The sequence below is a fragment of the Hyperolius riggenbachi genome, chromosome 6 (genome assembly GCF_040937935.1).
Source record: "Hyperolius riggenbachi isolate aHypRig1 chromosome 6, aHypRig1.pri, whole genome shotgun sequence".
Classification (NCBI taxonomy): Eukaryota; Metazoa; Chordata; class Amphibia; order Anura; family Hyperoliidae; genus Hyperolius; species Hyperolius riggenbachi.
The window spans coordinates 383,810,406-383,837,416 of record NC_090651.1 but is presented as its reverse complement, the minus strand read 5'-3'; the positions used below and the strand labels follow the sequence as shown (position 1 = coordinate 383,837,416).

General features: G+C 49.7%; 1 protein-coding gene across 1 annotated transcript in view; it reads right to left on the bottom strand.

The window, feature by feature from the left end:
• Positions 1-15,398, bottom strand: part of LOC137521984 (zinc finger protein 585A-like) — a 30,557-nt gene extending 15,159 nt beyond the window's left edge. Inside the window, exon 1 of the mRNA XM_068241969.1 lies at positions 15,239-15,398. The gene's annotated coding sequence lies outside the window, so the exon portion shown is untranslated. The remainder of the gene's footprint in view (positions 1-15,238) is intronic.
• Positions 15,399-27,011: the final 11,613 nt, after the last annotated feature.

Here is a 27,011-nt window from a genome sequence, read left to right as displayed (position 1 = left end):
AGTGGACAGTTTCCAACTGCCAAAAAAGCAAGCAGCATCTCCTTCCAGTGACATCACCTACCAGCAGTAAAAATGTCACCACGTGATAAATGTCAGAATGTAAATCAGGGAGAGGAAAGATTTTACGATAAGAAAACTCTGACTAAATCATTCTATATAATAAAACCCGTGTCCCTGCGTACACCGTGCTTTTTGCTACTACGCATGTGCGCAGCACGGACCCAGCCTCACAGAGACAGGAGGACGGGGACAGGGAGCCGAGCAGGCGGCCGGGTGTGCGGCGGGTGAGCGGGTGGCCGTGTGAGCGCGTCGGCGGGTGGTGCGCACGCGTTCAGAAACAGACCTAGAGCCCGGTTTTAAAGGGAACCAGAGACGAAGCACCCTCATGTATTTCACCATATAAATCAGTGGGAACATTAGAGAAAACACCTACCCTGCTCTCTGTTACATTCTTCACTGTTTAGCTTGCTTCTTCCCAGCCCTGATAAAATCCCTGACTGAGCATTCAGTCTGGCTTTGCTCAGGAATCATTATAGCTGAGTCGGTCTTTTCTGATGTCTTTTCAAGCCCAAGCCTGCCCCCTTCTGGCTCTGCTATAATGACTCAGCAATAATGATTCCTGAGCAAAGCTAAACTGAATTCTCAGTCGGGGATTATATCAGGGATGATTAGAAGCAGGCAGAGCAGTGCAGAATCAGAGCAGTGCAGAATGAAACAGAGAGCAGAGTAGGTGTTTTCTCTAATGTTCCCACTGATATATATGGTAAAATACAAGAGGGTGCTTCGTCTCTGGTTCACTTTAAACAGGCTTAGGTCTACTAGTTTATACATAATTATTGAAAAAAATTTTTTTTTTTTATTATTTTCACTGGAGTTCCTCTTTAAAGGGAATTTAACTGAGAAGGATGTGGATTTTTCCTTGTAAACTAATACCAGTTGCCCGACTCTCCTGCTGATCCTGTGCCTCTAATACTTTTACCCACAGCCCCTGAACAAGCATGCAGCAGATCAGATGCTCTGACTGAAGTCAGACTGGATTAGCTGCATGCTTGTTTCAGGTGTGGGATTCAGCCACTAGTGCAGCCAAAGAGATGAGCAGGACTGACAGGCAACTGGTATTGTTTAAAAGGAAACATCCATATCCCTCTCAGTTAAGGTTCCCTTTAAAGCCCTTATACAAATGCTAAATGGGTCTTGGATGAGGCAGGTGGTTGGGAATATCTCTGGCGGGAAAATACCATGAGTACAGCCTCCCTGATAGATCTGGAGGGGCGGAACCTCCCGACTGAGCACACTGTTCTCTTCCTAACCCCTCCTGCTAGAAGCTGTTCCGTTCTGCGCTGTAGTCCCTCCCCCTTCCCCCGGCCTAGCAACAGAACACATTGCCAAGCAGTAGCCACAAAATGCATGTGTACAACACTCTGCTCCAAACTGTTAACCGGGGGACTGAATCTCAAACGCTTTAATGTGACATTCTTTATGTGTGCTCAGCAGCAATGTTACTGTGACATAAAAGCTAGCCCATTCAGCTTCTAACAAAAATAAATAATTTTCTTCAGCTCTTATCAGGAGTGTTTGCTTAGCCAGATAATAGTGTATTGTTTCTATTTGCTTTTCAGGAGAGCCCCAGCTGCATTCATCTGCACTTCAATTGCTTCTGCATATATAAAGCACTGGGTTAATAGAAAGTGTACACAAGCAAACTATAATGTTATGCCTAAAATACATGGGTCGATCCGGCGGCCGATTAGCCGCCGGATCGACCCCAGCCGCGTCCCTGCGGATCAATTGCCGCTCGTACCCGCCGGCGCTTCCTTATCAGCGCTCGATTCCCTGCCATTGTCCAACCGGCGGGAATCGAGCGGCTTGATCGGGCCAGCTGAATATTATTTGCTAGTTTACAGCTACAGATCAGAGCTGGAGATAAATACTTCTTGGCTTTACCGCCTGCTCTAATCTTTATGAATTGACATTTACTGACATGTGTTAGAGGTATTTACAGCACAAGTCGGTAATTTACCTCACTGCTCGGTCATTTCAGCTTTCTATGTGGTAACAGCTTTTATGAATTCACATTTCACGAAATGTTCTGTAAAATCAACGGTTTTCTGCATTACCGCAAGCGCTAATACTTTGTGAATTGTAGCCTTAGGGGTGGTAAATACTATGGGTGGGGGCACTAGCAATTTGTAACGCCGTACTCACACTCACTTTCAGCTAGCGGCCATTTTGTAACACTTAAAGAGGAACTGTAACGACAAAACGTCCCCTGGGGGGTACTCACCTCGGGTGGGGGAAGCCTCCGGATCCTAATGAGGCTTCCCACGCCGTCCTCCGTCCCTCAGGGGTCTCGCTGCAGCCCTCCGTGCAGCGGTGACGTAATATTTACCTTCCTGGCTCCTGCGCAGGCGCTCTGACGGCTGTTGGCTCCGAAGTAGGCGGAAATACCCGATCGCCATCGGGTCTGCTCTACTGCGCAGGCGCAAGTTTCCGGCGCCTGCGCAGTAGAGCGGACCCGACGGAGATCGGGTATTTCCGTCTATTTACGAGCCGAAAGCAGCCACAGCGCCCCCGCTGGAGCCAGCAAAGGTAAATATTGAATCTACAGTCGGGTCTGTCGCCGGCTGTTCGGAGGGCTGCAGCAAGACCCCCGTGGGACGGAGGACGGCGTGAGAAGCCTCATTAGGATCCCGAGGCTTCCCCCACCCGAGGTGAGTACCCTCCAGGGGAGGTTTTTGATGTTACAGAGTCTCTTTAAGGTACACTAATACGATTTCCCGCCGATAGACAGCAGATTCGATCACTGTGAATAAATCTGCTGTGAAATAAATAACACAAATGTGAACCGATCAACCAATATCCATCCGAAATCGATTGATTCTGTCAATGTGCCCAGGCAGAAAATTTCGCTTGATCGCAGGCGGCTCGGGAGCACGTCGTTGGTGGCGTTCGATACGGCGACGGCCGATGCAGAAATACAGCCTGTCCGGCCGGCGCGAGTCCCCGGGTCCCTGCAGTCTCTCACTTCTTCCGGCATCTTCTCTTCACTTCCTGTCCCGTCCTGTGAGAAAGCGAAGTTCAAACAGTAGAGGGCGCTCTACTGTTTGGACTTTCTGCTTGTGAGAGGTCGGGACAAGAAGTGAAGAGAAGATGGAGGAGTACGCTGGCAAAAATGAGACTGCGGAGACCCAGGGAATCACGCCGGCGGACGGGTAATGTATAGTGACTGGCCGGGGGAGCACATGGGGGCGGCGAGGCAGGCGGCGGCAGCTCCACAGGTTGTGAATCAATTTCATGCTGAAATCGAGTCAAAATCTGTGTGCAGTGTGTGGGCAGCCAATAGATCCCTCTCTGATCAGATTCGATTAGAGAGGGATCTACCTGTTGGTCGATCTGGTGGCAATTGACCAGTGTATGGCTGCCTGTATACTAGCTGAGGTGATGAAAATAACATGCCGCACCGTTACACCACAACCCGCAATACAAAACAATCTGGGCTGAGGCCCTTCAGTCTCTGTGGAAAGTTTGCTGCCGCCATTTTCTAATCTATTCCCGTTTTTCCCATAAAAACCTGCTCTTGTATCTCGCCCTGCAGACAACCAACGAGGTTTCAAACAAGTTAAATAAAAAAAAACCTCAAAAAACAAAACGTTATCAGCGCAGCAGAACTAAAGCAGCAAGTGGCGACAGATTGTCCCAAGTCTGAGGCTCGGAGAGGGTTATTTATGGAGTAAATATAAAAATAACACTTCCACACAATAACACAGCGCAGATCCCGCTGCCTTTAACCGCTGAGCTCCCACAATGCCTCTGTCGCCGCACTATAATCAGCGCAGGTCTGCGGCTCCCTTCCTTCTGTTGCCTTAGCAGATTCCTAGTTGTTTTTTTTTCCTTTTTTTTGAGGAGAGGCTGGAATATTAAAGGTCTTGCAGGTCACCATGGATTCCCGCCCGCCTGGGGACGCCATGGCAACGCAGGTCGCGTGAGCATAAGAAAACAATGGTTTTAATGCAAGGAAAACAAATAAAAACCGAGAGGCAGGAAGTTTGTGGAGCAGCAGCTGAGGCCGGCGTGAAGAGAGCAGGCCTGACAGCGTTACACAGAGCGATAATGTATATACGCTGTACATGACAGGAAAACACCAGCCGTATGGCTTCCTGCGCGCTCTGTGCGTTGTAAAATACATAGAAAAATGCGTGCTAAATCGCTAACTCGTAAATGTCTCTGTGTAAGCCGCCTTTTAGGCCGTGTCACAGCCAGTTGGCCTCAGCAAAGGTTGCTGTTTGGTAAAACGAAACAAAATGTCTCCTTCAGTTCAATAAACGCCACGTTCAACGTGAACGCACTAAATTACGTGGATGGGGCTTCTGGGCCCTTTTCCTCTCAGAAACGCAATCACTTTAACGCAGCGATCGCATTCAGTTTCCACTAGCACGTTTCCAACACTATTTTTGTATGATCTGACGGCGCAGTGAGAGAACAGGCGGCAAAAAAATTGTTCCTTTGCGATTTTCCTGCACTAACACTATACTATGCTCAAGAGCTTAAAGAGAAACTCCGACCAAGAATTGAACTTTATCCCAATCAGTAGCCGATACCCCACATGAGAAATCTATTCCTTTTCACAAACGGACCATCAGGGGGCGCTGTATGACTGATGTTGTGGTGAAACCCCTCCCATAAGAAACTCTGAGGACCGTGGTACTCCTGGCAGTTTCCTGTCTGGGAACCTCGTTGCATTGTGGGAAATAGCTGTTTACAGCTGTTTCCAACTGCCAAAAAAGCATGCAGGAGCTACATCACCTGCCAGCAGTAAAAATGTCACCATGTAATAAATGTCAGAATGTAAATCAGGGATTTAAAAGATTTTACAATGGGCAAACACTGACTAAATCATTTATACATAATTACTGTAAACATGAAGCACTTTTGTTATTACATTATTTTCACTGGAGTTCCTCTTTAAAGGACACCCGAGGCGAAAATAAACTAATGAAATAAACAATTGTATCCATCTTCCTTCTCCCTTCTTTTCAGAGAGCCAAGGCACTTTCAGACAGTAGCAAGGGCTCATGGGAGCTCAGTCTAGGCAGGAGGAGGGGGAGGTGTTACTAGCCAGAGATTTCAGAGGCAGAGGGGAGGAGGAGAGGGGGAGGAGGGGGATTAGGCTTTTTTTGCTCAAGATGCAGATAAGCCTGCCTGTGTGTAATGTTTACAAACAACATGGCTGCTGTCATTGTATCACAGGAAGAAATGATCATATTCTATTAAAGCTGTTTTCAGCTAGATTTGTTGTGTAAACTATCTAAACTTTAGATAAGATATATAGACAAGTTACTTGTTATAGTTAGTTTTTCATCTCGGATCCGCTTTAGGTTTTAACTGTTTTATGGTTTTTGCTCAATGACACATTCATTGACGTATGCCTTAAAAGCTATGAACTATTGACCCTTTTTATCTCTTTCCTGCTCTCAAAAGCCATTTCCTGCTAGGAAAGTGTTTTATAGTTGGAATTTCTCATCAGTGAGGGTCACACTGTAGTCTGACCCAGTCCAGACTCAGACAGGAACTGCCACTTACATACCTGATGTTTAACTCTTTCAGGCAGAGAAAAAAAAAAGGAACACAGCCTCGTTATTTGTGTGCTAGGCACTATCTCATCATGTCACATGTCACCTCGGGTGTCCTTTAAGCACAACACAAATGCATCACACTAATGGAAACGCTCCCACGAGACACTGCTGTGCAGCATCGCGAGCCGAACAGTCGCCCGAAGGGGCGGAGTCTCAATCCCTGCGTGTGAAAGGGATGGCTGCTAGTGGGCCCCAGCCCTGAATCTGATTTGAACACACTACAGGTCTGCCTGTGTCTCCTGCCTCTCCCTGCCCAATGTCTCTGGCCGTGATCATCAGATACTACTAATGTGTTTCTTTATGTATGCACGCCCCTTGTTCCTACGGCCAGCACAAAGGTCAACACGCGTCAGTCAGTCTTGCCATAGAAGGCCTTAAAGGACACCTGAAGTGAGAGGGAGATGGAGGCTGCCATATTTATTTACTGTTAAACAATACCAGTTTCCTGGCAGCCCTGCTGTTCCTCTGCCTGTAATACTCTCAGCCATAGCCCCTGAACAAGCATGCAGCAAACCCAGTCACATTTCAGTCAGAGCACCTGGTCTGCTGCATGCTTGTTCAGGGGCTATGGCTAAACGTATTGAAAGCAGTGGACTGTCAGGCAATCTGCATTGTAGGAAATAAATATATGACAGTCTCCATATCCCTCTCACTACAGTTGTCTTTTAAGGTAGCTATACAATTTTCAACTGCAGCCCCGATCAGCCCATGATCGCCATCACAACAGAGATCGCTGGTCGATTGCGGCAAAAAAAAAATCCTATCCCAATCACAGGAGATCGCCTGCGGGTCGATCGTGGGACAACCATGGTGCAAGGGTCAAATAAAAAGTTCTGCCCAACGGAACTAATCTAAAGTGTCGTTGGTCAAAAATATTGCAGTTAGCGATACAACCAAATGCTGTTGATGGTGAGAGGCAGTGTTGCCAACTCATCCCTTTAATTACTGACACATCTAAGTTATACAGGTTCTGGGGCTACTTGCACATAATCAGTGCCTTAACTACATCTACCTAGCCACAAAACCTGTATAAATCATATGTGTCAGTAATTAAAGGGATGAGTTGGCAACACTGGTGAGAGGAATACAAAGGCTGTCCCCTATCAACCTGCTTTTACAGACTACCAAGCGCGCTGATGGTGAATCAGAACTCCCAGGAGTGTGTGAGGGGCTACAAAGGACCTCTTACTAAAATGTTACGCAAAAAAGTTTGCCTTCAAACAGAAGGAATTTGCAATAATTCAGGTTGGAGTGAGCATGTGATATCTCCCACGATGCATCACTGCTGAAATATGCAAATCATTTATTGTTGTCCCTGTAAGCTAACCCACTTTTACAAAATGCCTGTTCCCTGGCTGTACTACCTGTCTTTGTTCCAAGTGACAACAACAGAGCAGAGAATTAGCACCACAGACCGGGGACAGGCAATCTTGTTTTTTAAGGAAGTTGCCCGTGTCGCCTTCCATGTCCCCCTCCCTCTATGTTCCACGTAAAGTGTGTTCCGCGGTCTCCAAGAAATCAGAAGAACCTTATAAAATCAGCTCTGTGTAGTTTAACAAGCTGCAGTACGCGAGGCATACCTGTGATTATACCAAAGCTTTATGCCATTAAATCAAATTATCTCTGTGTGGACAGCATCTAATTACACACCCTTCTCTAACTCACCACAACAGAAAGAGTACCTTCTTCATTAACCCCCCCCCCCCCCCCCCCCAACGGCTCCGAGGATAGAAGCGCAAAGTTACAACTTTATTGTTCGCTCAGGTACCTTAGCAACAGACCTGTCTTAGAATGGACCTGAGCTCTAGCACAGGACAGAAGGAAAACATCCACCCTGTATGTATTTAGAGAGTTTAACCTGTCTAATTCCCCCTCATCTGTGACTAGTCACAAGTTGTAATTTGATCTCTCACCTGTGTCAGCTCAGGAATCTCAGCAGCCATGGCAGAGCAGCTAATTTGTAAACACAGGGTGCTAACAGTATCTCTGCATCCATGAAAGCAGGAAGTAGACAAACTGCAGATTTATTGCAGGATTTGTATCAGCTGTAACTAAGAAATGTTTTTCTTTAAAGATCATTATGCTGTTACTTAGAGCAGAGAGGAAGTTCTGAGTTCAGGTCCACTTTAAAAGGGAACCTAAACTGAGAAGGATATGGATTTTTCCTTTTAAAACAATACCAGTTGCCTATAACAATACCCTGTGTCTCTAATACCTTTAGCCACAGCCCCTGAACAAGCATGCAGTCTATCAGGTGTTCTGACTGAAGCCAGACTGGATTAGCTGCATGCTTGTTTCTGGTGTGTGAATCAGCCACTACTGCAGCCAAAGAGATCACCAGGACTGCCAGGCAACCGGTATTGTTTAAAAGGAAACATCCAATCCCTCTCAGTTTAGGTTCCCTTTAAGCATCATACACCATACAGGATTGTCAGCTAGCTGGTATTAGACCTGATCCCTCGTGTATGTTTGGGGAGGACGCTGTACAGAGGCACCACCTCCTCCAGGACAGCAGTACAATCTGTTGCTACGGGCCGCCTTGTTTGGCTCTCAGCCGCTACTATGATTGGAGTGATGACCCCCATGGATGTGGGGATCCCAGTGGAATAGATTTGTCATTCCCATAAAACCATAGGAGTGCAAACTGCAAAGGGAAAAAATACATTTTACCTCCTGCTTTGTGCAGACTTACAATCCAATAAGACAAAGAAAGTGGAGAATGCTTGTTGCCATCTTTTACGGCAAGTTTCTCCATAAAAAAACTTATTTTCTGAATGAAGCGGATAAATTAAAACGCAAAGGTGGCCATATATCTCTCGATTTGGCTGCCGATCGATCATGCAATTCGATAATTATCGAATCGGATGAAAATCTGTGCCCCCAAGAGCATGCTCGATTGACGATGGGACCAATTTCGGGCTGAAATTGGTTGCATTTAGCGATGGGACATGCTGCCGGGCTGTCGTGGTCGATCAGGTGTGTGGCGAGCGGTATCAGTATGAGCGACGAAACCCCTGGCGCTGTTTCCCCAGTGTATAAATAAGCGCCATGCGTGCATTTATAAAATTACCTGTCCTGTGTCGCCCACCGCCCGGTGCCCATCAGTCTTTGCTACACGTGACATCACATACGCGCCACGTACTATTTGCTGGCGGCGGGAATCGGCCTGCGGTTTATGGGCAGCTGACAGATCTCTCTCCGATCAGATAATTATCAAACATCTTCCGCAGCGCTGTACAGAGAACACTCACCTAACGGATTATTAGGAACACCTGCTCAATTTCTCATTAATGCAGTTATATAATCAACCAATCACATGGCAGTTGCTTCAATGCATTTAGGGGTGTGGTCCTGGTCAAGACAATCTCCTGAACTTCAAACTGAATGTCAGAATGGGAAAGAAAGGTGATTTACGCAATTTTGAGCGTGGCATGGTTGTTGGTGCCAGACGGGCCGGTCTGAGTATTTCACAATCTGCTCAGTTACTGGGATTTTCACGCACAACCATTTCTAGGATTTACAAAGAATAGTGTGAAAAGGGAAACACATCCAGTATGCGGCAGTCCTGTGGGCGAAAATGCCTTGTTGATGCTAGAGGTCAGAGGAGAATGGGCCGACTGATTCAAGCTGATAGAAGAGCAACGTTGACTGAAATAACCACTCATTACAACCGAGGTAGGCAGCAAAACATTTGTGAAGCCACAACACGCACAACCTTGAGGCGGATGGGCTACAACAGCAGAAGACCCCACCGGGTATCACTCATCTCCACTACAAATAGGAAAAAGAGGCTACAATTTGCATGAGCTCGCCAAAATTGGACAGTTAAAGACGAAAAATGTTGCCTGGTCTGATGAGTCTCGATAGAGTCAGAATTTGGCGTAAACAGAACGAGAACATGGATCCATCATGCCTGGTTACCACTGTGCAGGCTGGTGGTGGTGGTGTAATGGTGTGGGGGATGTTTTCTTGGCACACTTTAGGCCCCTTAGTGCCAATTGGGCTACCTGAGCATTGTTTCTGACCATGTCCATCTCTTCATGACCACCATGTACCCATCCTCTGATGGCTACTTCCAGCAGGATAATGCACCATGTCACAAAGCTCCAATCATTTCAAATGGGTTTCTTGAACATGACAATGAGTTCCCTGTACTAAAATGGCCCCCCACAGTCACCAGATCTCAACCCAATATAGCATATTTGGGATGTGATGAAACGGGAGCTTCGTGCCCTGGATGTGCTTCCCACAAATCTCCATCACCTGCAAGATGCTATCCTATCAATATGGGCCAACATTTCTAAAGAATGCTTTCAGCACCTTGTTGAATCAATGCCACGTAGTACTAACCTTCCTGGCGGTAACCCCGAACCTAGTTCGGGGTAAGCCACGCAGGAGGATTTCTCAGGCCCTGCTGGGCCGATTTGCATATTTTTTTTTTTCTGCTGCACGCAACTGGCTGCATGAGCACACGGATCGCCGCCACTCCGCGCCAATTCGCCACTATCCACCGCGTCCCCCCCCCCATTTAGACCCCTTGAGCAGCCTGGCCTATCAGCGCCAGGCAGCGCTGAGGGGTGGATCGGGACTCCCGATGACGTCACAATGTCGATGACGTCATCCCGCCCGTCGCCGACGGGGGAAGCCCTTCAGGAAATCCCGTTCTTTGAAAGGGATTTCCTGATCGCCGGAGGCCCTAGGCTCGCTACATGATTTAAAAAAAAACAAAAAAAAAAAAAAAAAAACTGATGCGCTGCCCCCTGGCGGTTTTTAATAGACCGCCAGGAGGGTTAAGGCAGTTCTGAAGGCGAAAGAGGGTCAAACACCGTATTAGTATGGTGTTGCTAATAATCCCTTAGGTGAGTGTAGATTGTCGTCACTAACTGTCCCTCAGAGGAGCTCACAACCTAATCCCTGCCACAGTCATATGTCTATGTATGTATCATGTAGTGTGTGTATTGTGGACAGGGATAGGCTTCCAAGTAGTGAACTACTCGGATTCTAAATTGTAATGAAGTTTAATTGCTACACATGTGACCGCGGGATAACTTACCCAGAAGTCCGTGGATCCTACGCTCTCATAAGCGACCTATAGGACGCGTTCCACCACTCACTACTGCACTTCCTCGTTCTGCTGGATTTCAGCCATCGATCAGAAATCAATTGATCAATTTGTGCCCGATTTCGATCGATATGATCTGACAGGATGGAAGATCTAGGTGGATCGGCTGCTGGCAGCAGATCCATGGCCCATAGAGCTGCATTGGATCTATTGGTCCAATAATGCATTTAGATCGATTTCCAATGGATTTTCAAATCTATTTGAAATCTGTTTCTAGTGTGTGGCACACATCAGATAGATTCCTGTCAGATTTGACCTAACAGGCATCTGACAGAAATCTGAGAGTCAAATCTGCTGCATATCTGTAAGTGTATGGCCACCTTTAGTGACAAGACAATATATACTCTGTACAACGCTGTGGAAGATGTTGGTGCTATATAAATACTAAATAATAATTATAATAAAGTAAAAAAAGTAGTATTATACAGTACTCAAATTTCATCTATGGTCTAAAGCATTGAACGCAGCATAAATTTAACAGCTTAAACCATGTACTTTTTAAGGTGCTGGAAGGGTTAACACACAGCTACAGGTCCTTCTAAAAAAATTAGCATATTGTGATAAAGTTCATTATTTTCTGTAATGTACTGATAAACATTAGACTTTCATATATTTTAGATTCATTACACACAACTGAAGTAGTTCAAGCCTTTTATTGTTTTAATATTGATGATTTTGGCATACAGCTCATGAAAACCCAAAATTCCTATCTCAAAAAATTATCATATCATGAAAAGGTTCTCTAAACGAGCTATTAACCTAATCATCTGAATCAACTAATTAACTCTAAACACCTGCAAAAGATTCCTGAGGCTTTTAAAAACTCCCAGCCTGGTTCATTACTCAAAACCGCAATCATGGGTAAGACTGCTGACCTGACTGCTGTCCAGAAGGCCATCATTGGCACCCTCAAGCAAAAGGGTAAGACACAGAAAGAAATTTCTGAACGAATCGGCTGTTCCCAGAGTGCTGTATCAAGGCACCTCAGTGGGAAGTCTGTGGGAAGGAAAAAGTGTGGCAGAAAACGCTGCACAAACGATAAGAGGTGACCGGACCGTGAGGAAGATTGTGGAGAAGGACCGATTCCAGACCTTGGGGGACCTGCGGAAGCAGTGGACTGAGTCTGGAGTAGAAACATCCAGAGCCACCGTGTACAGGCGTGTGCAGGAAATGGGTTACAGGTGCCGCATTCCCCAGGTCAAGCCACTTTTGAACCAGAAACAGCGGCAGAAGCGCCTGACCTGAGCTACAGAGAAGCAGCACTGGACTGCTCAGTGGTCCAGAGTACCTTTTTCGGATGAAAGCAACTTTTACATGTCATTCGGAAATCAAGGTGCCAGAGTCTGGAGGAAGACTGGGGAGAGGGAAATGCCAAAATGCCTGAAGTCCAGTGTCAAGTACCCACAGTCAGTGATGGTCTGGGGTGCAATGTCAGCTGCTGGTGTTGGTCCACTGTGTTTTATCAAGGGCAGGGTCAATGCAGCTAGCTATCAGGAGATTTTGGAGCACTTCATGCTTCCATCTGCTGAAAAGCTTTATGGAGATGAAGATTTCATTTTTCAGCACGACCTGGCACCTGCTCACAGTGCCAAAACCACTGGTAAATGGTTTACTGACCATGGTATTACTGTGCTCAATTGGCCTGCCAACTCTCCTGACCTGAACCCCATAGAGGATCTGTGGGATATTGTGAAGAGAAAGTTGAGAGACGCAAGACCCAACACTCTGGATGAGCTTAAGGCCGCTATCGAAGCATCCTGGGCCTCCATAACACCTGAGCAGTACCAGAGGCTGATTGCCTCCATGCCACGCCGCATTGAAGCAGTCATTTCTGCAAAAGGATTCCCGACCAAGTATTGAGTGCATAACTGAACATTATTATTTGAAGGTTGACTTTTTTTTGTTATAAAAACTTTTCTTTTATTGGTCGGATGAAATATGCTAATTTTTTGAGATAGGAATTTTGGGTTTTCATGAGCTGTATGCCAAAATCATCAATAGTAAAACAATAAAAGGCTTGAACTACTTCAGTTGTGTGTAATGAATCTAAAATATATGAAAGTCTAATGTTTATCAGTACATTACAGAAAATAATGAACTTTATCACAATATGCTCATTTTTTTAGAAGGACATGTATATACCTCATTTAGCTGCTAATTCATAAGCTTGCCTTTGCAATCAGCATTATCAAATTATGTTGGAAGTGTACTACACTGTGCAAACAAGGCAGAAACGTTTCTGCTGTATCCAGGGGGGGGGGGGGGGGGAGGGAGAGCAGAGAACTTTCTCTCCTTTATTTGCTCACTAATTACTTTTTTTTTTTTTCCCCTGTGCTTTCAATTTTGAATGCAATACCATTTTAACACCTCAGCCACTCTGCATATACGTTCTTTAATGCAAAAAAAAAAAACTGTTAATCAATTATGCATAAAAAAGGTTTTCAAAAAGGAATAGAAAAATACAGTTCTTACACACACACACACACACCTGATATAACTACACACACACACTATTCAGGAAGTACAGGCAAAGAATGACAGCTGGGCGCACTAGACAGAAGATTGTAGGCAGAGGATGACAGCTGGGGGCACAGGACAGGAGAGGGCAGGCAGAGGATGATAGCTGGGGGCAAAGGACAGGAGAGGGCAGGCAGAGGATGACAGCTGGGGGCACAGGACAGGAGAGGGCAGGCAGAGGATGAGAGCTGGAGGCACAGGACAGGAGAGGGCAGGCAGAGGATGATAGCTGGGGGCACAGGACAGGAGAGGGCAGGCAGAGGATGATAGCTGGAGGCACAGGACAGGAGAGGGCAGGCAGAGGATGATAGCTGGGGGCACAGGACAGGAGAGGGCAGGCAGAGGATGATAGCTGGGGGCAAAGGACAGGAGATGGCAGGCAGAGGATGATAGCTGGGGCAAAGGACAGGAGAGGGCAGGCAGAGGATGATAGCTGGAGGCACAGGACAGGAGAGGGCAGGCAGAGGATATCTGGGGGCACAGGACAGGAGAGGGCAGGCAGAGGATATCTGGGGGCACAGGACAGGAGAGGGCAGGCAGAGGATGATAGCTGGGGGCACAGGACAGGAGTGGGCAGGCAGAGGATATCTGGGGGCACAGGACAGGAGTGGGCAGGCAGAGGATGATAGCTGGGGGCACAGGACAGGAGAGGGCAGGCAGAGGATATCTGGGGGCATAGGACAGGAGAGGGCAGGCAGAGAATTATAGCTGGGGATACAGGACAGGAGAGTGCAGGAGGGAGGTACAGAGATGCAGACAGGTAAGGACTACAGGGATGAGATAGTCAGGAACAGGGGTGCGCCAAGGATTGGAAGGTTAAGAGGTACAGGGGGCAAAGGACTGAGGTACATTAGGGATTGAGGTACAGGAGGGGGTACAGAACTCCAGGCAGGTATTGGGGTATTGGGATACAGGAGAAGGCACTGAAATGGTACAGAAATAGAGGCAAGGTAATGGGTGCAGGGATAAAGTGATGGGGTACAATCAAAGATTGGAGTGCATGGATGAGGTACAGGAGAGCAGGCATGGGTGAGATTCAGGAAGGGGGTACAGAGATGCAGATAGGTAGGTAAGGGGTGCAGGTAGGGTGGGGTACAGGGGTGCAGGCAGGGATTGTGTGCAGAAAGGGGACACAGGGGTGCAGACAGGTAAGGGGTGATGGGGTACAGGGGTGCAGACAGGTAAGTGGTGCAGTGTTGAGGTACAGAAGGGATTGGGTGCAGTGTTGGGGTGCAGACATGGATGAGGTGCTGTGTTGGGGTGCAGGCAATGTTAGGGTACAGATATGCAGCCAGTGTTCAGGTACAGGAGTGCAGTGTTCGGGTGCAGACAGGGACTGGGTGCAGGAGAAGGGCAGAGGCAGTATTTGGGTGCAGGCATGGATGGTGTGCAGTGTTGGGGTGCAGGCAGGGACTGGTTGCAGAAGGGGGGGCACAGGGGTGCAGGCAGTGTTTGGGTGCAGATATGAATGGTGTGCAGGCAGTGTTGGGGTACAGGCCATGCAGACAGATGGGGTGCTGTGTTGGGTGCAGTCAGGGAGTGTTGGGGTGCAGACATGGATGGGGTGCTGTGTTGGGGTACAGGGGTGCAAGCAGGGATTGGCTGCAGTGTTGGGGTACAGAGATGCAGCCAGTGTTGGGGTGCAGGCAGGGATGGGGTGCAGAGATGCAGCCAGTGTTGTGATGCAGAAGGGGGTACAGGGGGTGCAGGCAGGGATGGGGTGCATGCAGGCTCTGGTTGCAGAAGGGAGGTACAGGCAGTGTTGGGGTGCAGACATGGATGGGGTGCGGGAGGGGGTACAGGCAGTGTTGGGGTACATGCAGGCACTGGTTGCAGAAGGGGGGGTACAGGGGTGCAGCCTGTCTGGTCATCATGTCAGCGCAGTGACGTCATGTGGCCTGTTAACCCCTCCCGTGCCGGGGTGAGCGGGCAGCGCTTGCAGTACGCCCGGCGGGCACTCACTCACCTGGCTGCGGCTCAGCGGGACATCGGAGGGCCGCTCGCCCAGAAGAGGAGGGGGAGGAGGGGAGACTCGGCGGCTGCTCGGGGAGGCGGGGGAGACGGAACTGCTGTACGCTGGCTACGGCGTCCCGGGCGGCCCAAACTACCTCCAAACGCGCTGCGCCCATCTCCTCCCCCTCCCGCCCCTCCCATCCAGTGACCGAGCCTAGCGCTGCTTTCCAGGGATACATCCGGGGGAGGGGAGGAGAGGAGAAGCCGCTGCTCACTGCTCAGAGAGCAGCATCACTCTCCCCATCACTCCTCTCCTCAGGGCTGCCTGTATAGAGACTCTCCCTCCCATATACTGACTGCTGCTCCTCAGCCCAGCACCCCCCCCCCCCCCCCTCACTGCTGCCATATACAGAGACCCTCCCTGCCTGCTCCTCACCTGCTGCTCCTCAGCCCAGCATCTCTCCCAGCACTCTCCTCATCACTCCTCTCCTCACTGCCTGCTGCTCCTCAGCCCAACATCTCTCCCAGCACTCTCCTCATCACTCCTCTCCTCACTGCCTGCTGCTCCTCAGCCCAACATCTCTCCCAGCACTCTCCTCATCACTCCTCTCCTTACTGCCTGCTGCTCCTCAGCCCAACATCTCTCCCAGCACTCTCCTCATCACTCCTCTCCTCACTGCCTGCTGCTCCTCAGCCCAACATCTCTCCCAGCACTCTCCTCATCACTCCTCTCCTCACTGCCTGCTGCTCCTCAGCCCAACATCTCTCCCAGCACTCTCCTCATCACTCCTCTCCTCACTGCCTGCTGCTCCTCAGCCCAGCACCCCCCCCCCCCCCCCCCAATCACTCCCCTCATCATTCACCTCACTGCTGCCATATACAGAGACCCTCCCTGCCTGCTGCTCGCCTGCTCCTCACCTGCTGCTCCTCAGCCTAGCACCTCTCCTCATCACTCCTCTCCTCACTGCCTGCTGCCCCTCAGCCCAGCATCTCTCCTCAGCACTGTCCTCATCACTCCTCTCCTCGCTGCCTGCTGCTCCTCAGCCCAGCATCTCTCCTCAGCACTGTCCTCATCACTCCTCTCCTCACTGCCTGCTGCTCCTCAGCCCAGCACCTCTCCTCATCACTGTCCTCATCACTCCTCTCCTCACTGCCTGCTGCTCCTCAGCCCAGCACCCCCCCCCCCCCCCCCAATCACTCCCCTCATCATTCACCTCACTGCTGCCATATACAGAGACCCTCCCTGCCTGCTGCTCGCCTGCTCCTCACCTGCTGCTCCTCAGCCCAGCACCTCTCCTCATCACTCCTCTCCTCACTGCCTGCTGCCCCTCAGCCCAGCATCTCTCCCAGCACTGTCCTCATCACTCCTCTCCTCGCTGCCTGCTGCCCCTCAGCCCAGCATCACTCCTCAGCACTGTCCTCATCACTCCTCTCCTCGCTGCCTGCTGCTCCTCAGCCCAGCATCTCTCCTCAGCACTGTCCTCATCACTCCTCTCCTCACTGCCTGCTGCTCCTCAGCCCAGCACCTCTCCCCATCACTCCTCTCCTCAGGGCTGCAATACAGAGACCCTCCCTGCCTGCTCCTCACCTGCTGCTCCTCAGCCCAGCACCTCTCCTCATCACTCCTCTCCTCACTGCCTGCTGCCCCTCAGCCCAGCATCACTCCTCAGCACTGTCCTCATCACTCCTCTCCTCGCTGCCTGCTGCTCCTCAGCCCAGCATCTCTCCTCAGCACTGTCCTCATCAATCCTCTCCTCACTGCCTGCTGCTCCTCAGCCCAGCACCTCTCCCCATCACTCCTCTCCTCAGGGCTGCAATACAGAGACCCTCCCTGCCTGCTCCTCACCTGCTGCTCCTCAGCCCAGCACCTCTCCTCATCACTGTCCTCATCACTCCTCTCCTCACTGCCTGCTGCTCCTCAGCCCAGCATCTCTCCTCAGCACTCTCCTCATCACTTCTCTCCTCACGGCTGCAATACAGAGACCCTCCCTGCCTGCTCCTCAGCCCAGCACTCTCCTCATCACTCCTCTCCTCAGGGCTGCAATACAGAGACCCTCCCTGCCTGCTCCTCACCTGCTGCTCCTCAGCCCAGCATTCTCCTCATCACTCCTCTCCTCAGGGCTGCAATACAGAGACCCTGCCTGCCTGCTCCTCAGCCCAGCACCTCTCCTCATCACTCCTCTCCTCAGGGCTGCAATACAGAGACCCTGCCTGCCTGCTCCTCACCTGCTGCTCCTCAGCCCAGCACCTCTCCTCATCACTCCTCTCCTCAGGGCTGCAATACAGAGACCCTGCCTGCCTGCTCCTCACCTGCTGCTCCTCAGCCCAGCACCTCTCCTCATCACTCCTCTCCTCAGGGCTGCAATACAGAGACCCTGCCTGCCTGCTCCTCACCTGCTGCTCCTCAGCCCAGCACTCTCCTCATCACTCCTCTCCTCAGGGCTGCAATACAGAGACCCTGCCTGCCTGCTCCTCACCTGCTGCTCCTCAGCCCAGCACTCTCCTCATCACTCCTCTCCTCAGGGCTGCAATACAGAGACCCTCCCTGCCTGCTCCTCACCTGCTGCTCCTCAGCCCAGCACCTCTCCTCATCACTCCTCTCCTCAGGGCTGCAATACAGAGACCCTGCCTGCCTGCTCCTCACCTGCTGCTCCTCAGCCCAGCACTCTCCTCATCACTCCTCTCCTCAGGGCTGCAATACAGAGACCCTGCCTGCCTGCTCCTCACCTGCTGCTCCTCAGCCCAGCACTCTCCTCATCACTCCTCTCCTCAGTGCTGCCTGTATAGAGACTCTCCCTCCCATATACTGACTGCTGCTCCTCAGCCTAGCACTCCCCCCCCCCCCCCCAAATCACTCCCCTCATCATTCACCTCACTGCTGCCATATACAGAGACCCTCCCTGCCTGCTGCTCGCCTGCTCCTCACCTGCTGCTCCTCAGCCCAGCACCTCTCCTCATCACTCCTCTCCTCACTGCCTGCTGCCCCTCAGCCCAGCATCTCTCCTCAGCACTGTCCTCATCACTCCTCTCCTCGCTGCCTGCTGCTCCTCAGCCCAGCATCTCTCCTCAGCACTGTCCTCATCACTCCTCTCCTCACTGCCTGCTGCTCCTCAGCCCAGCACCTCTCCTCATCACTGTCCTCATCACTCCTCTCCTCACTGCCTGCTGCTCCTCAGCCCAGCATCTCTCCCAGCACTGTCCTCATCACTCCTCACTGCCTGCTGCTCCTCAGCCCAGCATCTCTCCCAGCACTGTCCTCATCACTCCTCACTGCCTGCTGCTCCTCAGCCCAGCATCTCTCCCAGCACTGTCCTCATCACTCCTCACTGCCTGCTGCTCCTCAGCCCAGCATCTCTCCCAGCACTGTCCTCGTCACTCCTCTCCTCACTGCCTGCTGCTCCTCAGCCCAGCATCTCTCCTCAGCACTCTCCTCATCACTTCTCTCCTCAAGGCTGCAATACAGAGACCCTCCCTGCCTGCTCCTCAGCCCAGCACTCTCCTCATCACTCCTCTCCTCAGGGCTGCAATACAGAGACCCTCCCTGCCTGCTCCTCACCTGCTGCTCCTCAGCCCAGCACCTCTCCTCATCACTCCTCTCCTCAGGGCTGCAATACAGAGACCCTCCCTGCCTGCTCCTCACCTGCTGCTCCTCAGCCCAGCACCTCTCCTCATCACTCCTCTCCTCACTGCCTGCTGCCCCTCAGCCCAGCATCACTCCTCAGCACTGTCCTCATCACTCCTCTCCTCACTGCCTGCTGCTCCTCAGCCCAGCACCTCTCCTCATCACTGTCCTCATCACTCCTCTCCTCACTGCCTGCTGCTCCTCAGCCCAGCACCTCTCCCCATCACTCCTCTCCTCAGGGCTGCAATACAGAGACCCTCCCTGCCTGCTCCTCACCTGCTGCTCCTCAGCCCAGCACCTCTCCTCATCACTCCTCTCCTCACTGCCTGCTGCCCCTCAGCCCAGCATCACTCCTCAGCACTGTCCTCATCACTCCTCTCCTCACTGCCTGCTGCTCCTCAGCCCAGCACCTCTCCCCATCACTCCTCTCCTCAGGGCTGCATTACAGAGACCCTCCCTGCCTGCTCCTCACCTGCTGCTCCTCAGCCCAGCACCTCTCCTCATCACTCCTCTCCTCACTGCCTGCTGCTCCTCAGCCCAGCATCTCTCCTCAGCACTCGCCTCCCTCCCATATACTGCCTGCTGCTCCTCAGCCCAGCATCTCTCCTCAGCACTGTCCTCATCACTCCTCTCCTCACTGCCTGCTGCTCCTCAGCCCAGCACCTCTCCCCATCACTCCTCTCCTCAGGGCTGCAATACAGAGACCCTCCCTGCCTGCTCCTCACCTGCTGCTCCTCAGCCCAGCACCTCTCCTCATCACTCCTCTCCTCACTGCCTGCTGCTCCTCAGCCCAGCATCTCTCCTCAGCACTCGCCTCCCTCCCATATACTGCCTGCTGCCCCTCAGCCCAGCATCTCTCCTCAGCACTGTCCTCATCACTCCTCACTGCCTGCTGCTCCTCAGCCCAGCATCTCTCCCAGCACTGTCCTCATCACTCCTCTCCTCACTGCCTGCTGCTCCTCAGCCCAGCATCTCTCCTCAGCACTGTCCTCATCACTCACCTCATGGAGGGTCCCCCCTCACTACAATATATAGTGAGACCCTCCCTGACTGACCGCAGCCCCTCAGCCCATTATTGACTATGGAGGGTTCCCCCACCTGCTGCAGTATACAGAGACCAATGGTGGGCCGAAAATTTGCATCGAAATGTGCAATTATGCATCGTAATCGTAATGCGAAATTTCAGGGAAAATCGTAATTCATTTTGCATGTAACAGTAATATTTCATAACTAGTAAAAGGGCCCACCTGTTATAAAGCAAGCACCAGGCCACGGCTGCTAGCCCCCCCCCCCCCTCCGCAATGCGTGTACAGACGCGTCCCGGTTACCCATCCCCCATCGTTGTCCAAAGTATATGCACACAGGGAGATGCTGCTTGCTTGGCTGATAGAAAAAGCTGTTATTTCCCACAATGCAATGAGGTAAACGTCAGTTCTGGAAGCAGGGATATGGGTCGCAGAGACACTTGCAAATTACTATATAGGATTTCGCATACCTTTTCATGTAATTTTCACACAATTTCATGAAATTTTTTTGCCGACTTTAGCGGTTAATAGCAGTCGCCATGCATGCTATTGCTACCAAAATTGCGAAATATGTTAAGGAGAACATTGGGTACAAGTCAAAAAAAGAATTTTCCAAAAAGACCTTGGGCTTGATTCACAAAGCGGTGCTAACCTACTTAGCACGTCTAAAGTCTTTAGACGTGCTAACCAGGGTGCTAAGTAGGTTAGCACCGGATTTCTCAATCAGATCGCGCGCAAAGTTTTATGCGCGCTAAGTCCCATAGGCTTTAATGGGTACTTTGCGCAGTGCGCCCTGCGCTCTGTGCAGTGTGCGCGTAAAGTTTTACGAAAAGCTTGTTTAGACGTGCTAAGGGGGTTTTCACAGGCGTGCTAACAGTTAGCACCGCTTTGTGAATCAAGCCCCTTGTAGTTTTTGAGAAAACTGATTTTAAATATGCAAAGAAAAACCATCGCTGGTCTGAAGGTGCCCACACATCTAGCGGTCTTATCGGCCAAGAGACGGAATCTGATCAGAAAGAGATCCGTTTGCCCCCATAAACTGCAGGCCGATTCTCGATCGACTTCATCATAAAATCCTCGACGCCCCCCCATGCTGTAACCCTGGGAACCACTTGGAGTCTGAATGCAGAAGTACGAGGACAGCGGCAGGTAAGGTGTAAGTGCACGAGACACTGACAGGGTGACATAACACATTAGCGAGGCGACAGCTCAGGATTATCGCTCACCACACCCAATCAAGTATGTCGGCCTGTGATTCTTCAGCATGTCCGATCCATACATGGAACCTATTTTGCCCTGAAATTGGTCGCACCGTTGATCAGACATGCTCTTGGCGGCACCGATTTTCATCTGATTTGATCATAATTATCAAATCGGATGGTTGATTGGTTGCCAAGTCGAGTAATCTATGGGCACTTTGAAACCCTTCTCTGCAAGATCCTCCAGGACTGTGCTGCAATATTGAAATATTTTCCCTCATATACAGAGACCTATAGATATACTCTATTACATATAGACTGTGGGGTGGAGCAAGGAAACCGAGGACAGGAAAGACACAAAAGAAAAAAACACCAGGAGCCAATAGTGCCGTATGTCTATACACCAAGATAGCAGGGAGAGGTGGCAGTGCTTCCCAAAACAGGCTGCATCTGAACGACAACATAGGAGTGCAGAGCCTAATTATAGGCAGGGTACATATCTTGCAACAGATGCACTTCATTAATATTAATAATGGAGGATATTAGCTTCCAGGACAGTTTGCATGCAGAGTGTTTACATACTGGACCTTTCCACCGCGATGAGGCCATCCTTATGGAAGGGACCCTAACCTCTAACTAATTACCAAGCATAGTGTGAACCTGGGAGCAGCCGGCCATAAAATAAATGGTTTACACATTTTTAAAGACAACAGTGGAGAAGTGACAGCACATCCTAAGACCAGGCCGCATCTGACTGACTACCAACAGAGGCATGCAGAGCCCCCTAGAGGCAACATACACACCTTGTATTCAAAATGTAAGTTTACCTCATAGCTAGCTGCTCCCATTTGATATTTTATGTTTGCATTCTGTTTTATCAGTGGTAGCATGTGTTTTAGACAGAAGGGAGAGGTGGAAGCGCTTCCCAAAGCAGACCATGATAAATATGTGTAAAATAATTCACAAATTTCGGGTTGCAGGAAATGAAACCACCGATATGGCTTATGGAGGATGAAAACCTGTCTCCTCTCGGGTCTGCAAAGTTCCACAGCGGTCAAACTCCTGGTAGATTGGGTAGTTCCTAGGGATGAGGGCTACACAAAATAGTGTGCACGTGATATACTTGGACTTTGCAAAGGCCTTCGACACTGTTCCCCACAGAAGTCTGGTGCAAAAGTTGAGGATGCCAGGACTGGGGAAGAGTCTGTGTGCATGGATAGGGAACTGGCTAATGGACAGAAAACAAAGAGTTGTGGTCAATGGATCGTACTCAAAATGGGAGACTGTTAGCAGTGGGGTCCCACAGGGGTCTGTACTGGGTCCAGTGCTCTTCAATTTATTTATTAATGACCTAGTAGATGCAGTAGTGAGCAATGTTGCTATTTTTGCAGATGATACAAAATTGTGCAGAATCATCAACTCTCAGGAAGATAGTGTCATATTGCAACAGGATCTGGATAGGATGGCTATATAGGCACATACATGGCAGATGAAGTTCAATGTTGACAAATGTAAAGTCATGCATTTAGGTCGTACCAATGGTCTACCACCATACAAAATAAATGGGATACAGTTGGGGACATCAAACTTGGAGAAGGACTTAGGAGTACTCATCGACAACAAGTTAAATAATCGTACTCAATGCCAAGCCGCTGCAGCTAAAGCTAACAAAATTTTGGGATGCATTAAAAGGGAAATAAAAACTCGAGATGCTAGCATAATATTGCCCCTGTTTAACTCTCTAGTAAGGCCACATCTGGAATATGGAATTCAGGTCTGGGCACCACATTACAAAAAAAGATATTGCAGTTTTAGAGCAGGTGCAGAGACGTGCAACAAACTTGATACGTGGGATGGAAGGTCTCACTTACCAAGAAAGGTTAGATAAACTGGGTTTATTTAGTCTAGAGAAAAGACGCCTTAAGGCCCATACTCACGGGCGAGAAATGTGGCCTGTCGCCAGCACACGTGAGCGTGTGGGCGACAGGCCGGCGACAGCTTCTCGCCAGGTCCCTCCGCGTACACACGCGGAAGAGGGACCAGCGGCAAGGCGGAAGCTGTCGCTGACGTTCCTCCTCCCCCCGCCGGAAGCTCCATGTACCTACATGGAGGTTGCTGTCGCTAGTCCGCGTACTCACGCGGACTAGCGACAGTTGCGGCGGGGGGGGCAGCGGCGACTGTCGCCATGCGATTGAAAGTTTCAATCGCCTGGCGACATGAGCAACGGGCGACAGTTCGGGGTGCGCGCGCGTGCGGCGGCCCATACTCACGGGCGACCTGTCGCCGCAACACGCGCGCGCCGCGTGTTGCGGCGACAAATGTCACTCGTGAGTATGGGCCATTAGAGGGGATCTAATTAACATGTATAAATACGTCAGAGGGCAATATAATAGCTTGGCAGATGAGTCTTTTGTCCCTAGGCCTTCTCAAAGGACTAGATAACATGATTTGCGCCTGGAGGAAAAACGTTTTAGCTATTTATTTAGGAAAGGGTTCTTTACAGTAAGAGTGATTAAGATGTGGAATTCATTGCCACAAGAAGTAGTTATGGCAAATTCTATACCTGCATTTAAAGGGGGCTTAGATGCTTTCCTTGCGTTGAAAGACATCCATGGCTACAATTACTAGGTAATGCCTAATGATGTTGATCCAGGGATTTTATCTGATTGCCATCTGGAGTCGGGAAGGAATTTTTCCCTTTTGGGGCTAATTGGACCATGCCTTGTAAGGGTTTTTTTGCCTTCCTCTGGATCAGCAGGGATATGTGAGGGTGCAGGCTGGTGTTGTACCTTCCTCTGGATCAGCAGGGGTATGTGAGGGAACAGGCTGGTGTTGTACTTTGTTCTCTGGTTGAACTTGATGGACGTATGTCTTTTTTCAACCCAAGTAACTATGTAGCCTTCAGGTAGAGGTATAATAAGTATAAACATAAAACAGCAGGGACCGGAAAGGTGTAATAAAACACTATAAAAAGGAGAGATATGATAAGCTTACCTCTCCTGTGATGAAGCAGCAATCAAAAACTCAAACAAGATTTTTAAGAGTGTATTGCACAAAATGTTCAGACAATGCATTTCTTAGGTATCTCCCGCTTCATCAAGTCAATAAAAACCATCAAAAAGAGCCTCTTAGCCAAAATGTAGTAGACTTGAGCGCCATGAGGCTCATTGAAGCACTCAAGTTTAGAGATGGCTCGAACCTCCGCTTTTCGGTTCCCGCACTTCCGCAAAAGTTCGCGAACTGGCAAACTTTGCGAACCGCAGTAGACTTCAATGGGCAGGCGAACTTTCAAAACTACAAACACTGTTTCTGGCCACAAAAGTGATGGAAAAGATGTTTCAAGGGGTCTAACACCTGGAGGGGGGCATGGCGGAGTGGGATACACGCCAAAAGTCCCGGGGAAAATTACGGATTTGACGCACAGCAGGGTTATAATCCCTAAAAGGCAGAAATCGCATTGCATTCCTAAATTGGAGGCATAAAGTGCTTGAAAACATCTTGCATGTGTATACATCAATCAGGTAGTGTAATTAGTGTACTGCTTCACACTGACACACCAAACTCACTGCGTAAAGCACCGTACAGTTGTTTGTGTAGTGACTGCCGTGCTGGACTGGTGCGCACCATGGCCAGAGTGCAGGCAATGGTAGTTTTCAAGCCCATATGGTCGGGCTGAGGTTGCTCAATGACAGAACAACAGTGACTGAGTGTCCAGCTGATCGAATTTGATCTGTCCACAATGAAGCAACGACCTTATTATCTTGGGTCAGGTGTGCCCCCCAACACACTCATATAGCTGGTCATTGCTTCATTGTGATACGCAAGCCCCTTCACTGCGGCAAGGTAACGATCACGAAGGGGAATTGACACATGTACATGCCTTTTGTTTTGTTGAAGCAGTGCAGACAGAAAAATTAGGCAGACATGTACACGCACCAGAAAAATTATTATAGTGGCCGCTGCTAGCAGTCCTGGACCCTGTTGGTGGTGGCGGAGCAGGCAGTCAAGCGGCCTGCAGGCAGAGATGCTGTGTGGGGACCAACTTAGTCTTGGGGCAGCCAGTCACACGGCGTGCAGGCAGAGATGCTGTGTGTGGGGATTGACTTAGTCTTCGGGCAGGCCTGACCGTGCTTTGCAGACCAGGCATCCATGCTCAGATGGACCCTTAACCCAACGCTGTGTGCCAGAGATGTCACCACTTACCTTTCAACATCACGGTACAGTTTGGGTATCGCCTTTTTTGAGAAATAATTGCGGCCTGGTATCTTCCACTGCGGTGTGTGGCTTTGCTTTTGTGTGCTGCTTTTCCTCAGGTGGTCATCCCATTGCAGTTTGTGCTTTTTCATCATGTGCCTTCGTAAGGTAGTTGTCCCTACGCAAGTCTTGGTCTTTCCACGGCTCAATTTTCGATAGCAGAGTACAGATGGCATCGCTCTCATCTGAGGCAGACACACACAAAAATTTCCACACTGCTGAGCCCTGGGATGATGGCACTTTGGTGATGGCTGCCGACGGAGTGTTAAGTGAGGTGCCAGAATCAGAGCAGGAGGAAGATATGTCACTCTTCCGTGCAGAAGCTGGGGAAGATGAAGTGTTCTGTGTTAAATAGTCAACTACGTCCTGACAATATTGGGGGTTGATGGCACGTGCCTTCGAATATCTTGCATCACACAATCAAAAATGTAATCAATACTTGAACCAGGGCTAACTGGAAAAGGCTGCACCGATCTACATGCTCTGAAGGTACTGGTTTCTCCCAACCTCAAATTACCGCCATCAATGATCCCTGACCAACTCAAATGCCCTCCATCTGCCCAAAGTTCATTCACTACCTGGGCTAGTTCCTCATCCGTGGAGTCCCACTGCACCGGCGGGCTGAAGCCGAAGGCACCAGTGTGTTTCTCCTTCGTCATTTGAGGATCCTTTGGGGTAATAAGGTTACAGACACTGAACAGCTGAAGAGCAAATAGTCATCGGGTGAATTGGATCAATTTTGTGAGTAGGATTAAGTGTGTTAGCCAGTCCATCTTGTTCCGATTTTACGCCAAATTTTTGGCAGATCACTAATTTCCAAGTCGATTTGTAGAGGTCAATGATGAAAGCCGTTAAGTCAAACTTCATAGTTGGACAGAAGTTAAGACCCTTCTTTAAAAGAGAGACACATGCCTCAGGGATCTCCATTCCAGAAATGTTAATAACTTGTAATTCTTCGTCTTCAACAGAGTGTATTATCTCTTTGCCTTCCGCTTTTTGTTGTTCTGTTTGACGTTCTGTACTCCTTCCCAGTGGACCGACCTTTGGTTTGTTTCTGGATCGATTCCTTCCTGTTAGGAATTATGCATTGCCTTCTCCTGCCTGCTGGTGGCAGCTTTTACTTGGAGAACTTTGGACTTTCACTGTGCCCCCAGCAGAGGGCTTTATGGACATTTAGCAGCCTTGAAGTTCCACCTTCCACCAGCAGGTGGCTGTGTGCTGCCTGTACTAAGGAACTGCAGTTCTGTGTCTGCCCTGCAGAGGCCTCTATGGGACTTTGGTTAATTACCACCAGCTGCATCCTGCTTCTATTTAAAGTGAACCAGAGACGAAGCACCCTTGTGTATTTTACCATAGAAATCAGTGGGAACATTAGAGAAAACATTTACCATGCTCTCTGTTCCATCCTCACTGCTAAAAGTGTCTGTTATCTAGCTGAGATAAGAATCCCGGACTGAGCATTGATTCTGGCTTTGCTATAATGACTCAGCTATAATGATTCCTGAGCAAAGCCAGCAGGGGGCAGGCTTGGACTTGAAGACAGCAAAGAACACAGTCTCAGCTATAATTATTCTGTAGCAAAGCCAGACCGACTGCTTAGTCGAGATTCTTATCTTAGAGGTGATAACAGGCAAATTAAACAGAGAACAATGTAACAAAGAGCAGATTAGGTGTTTACTGTCATGT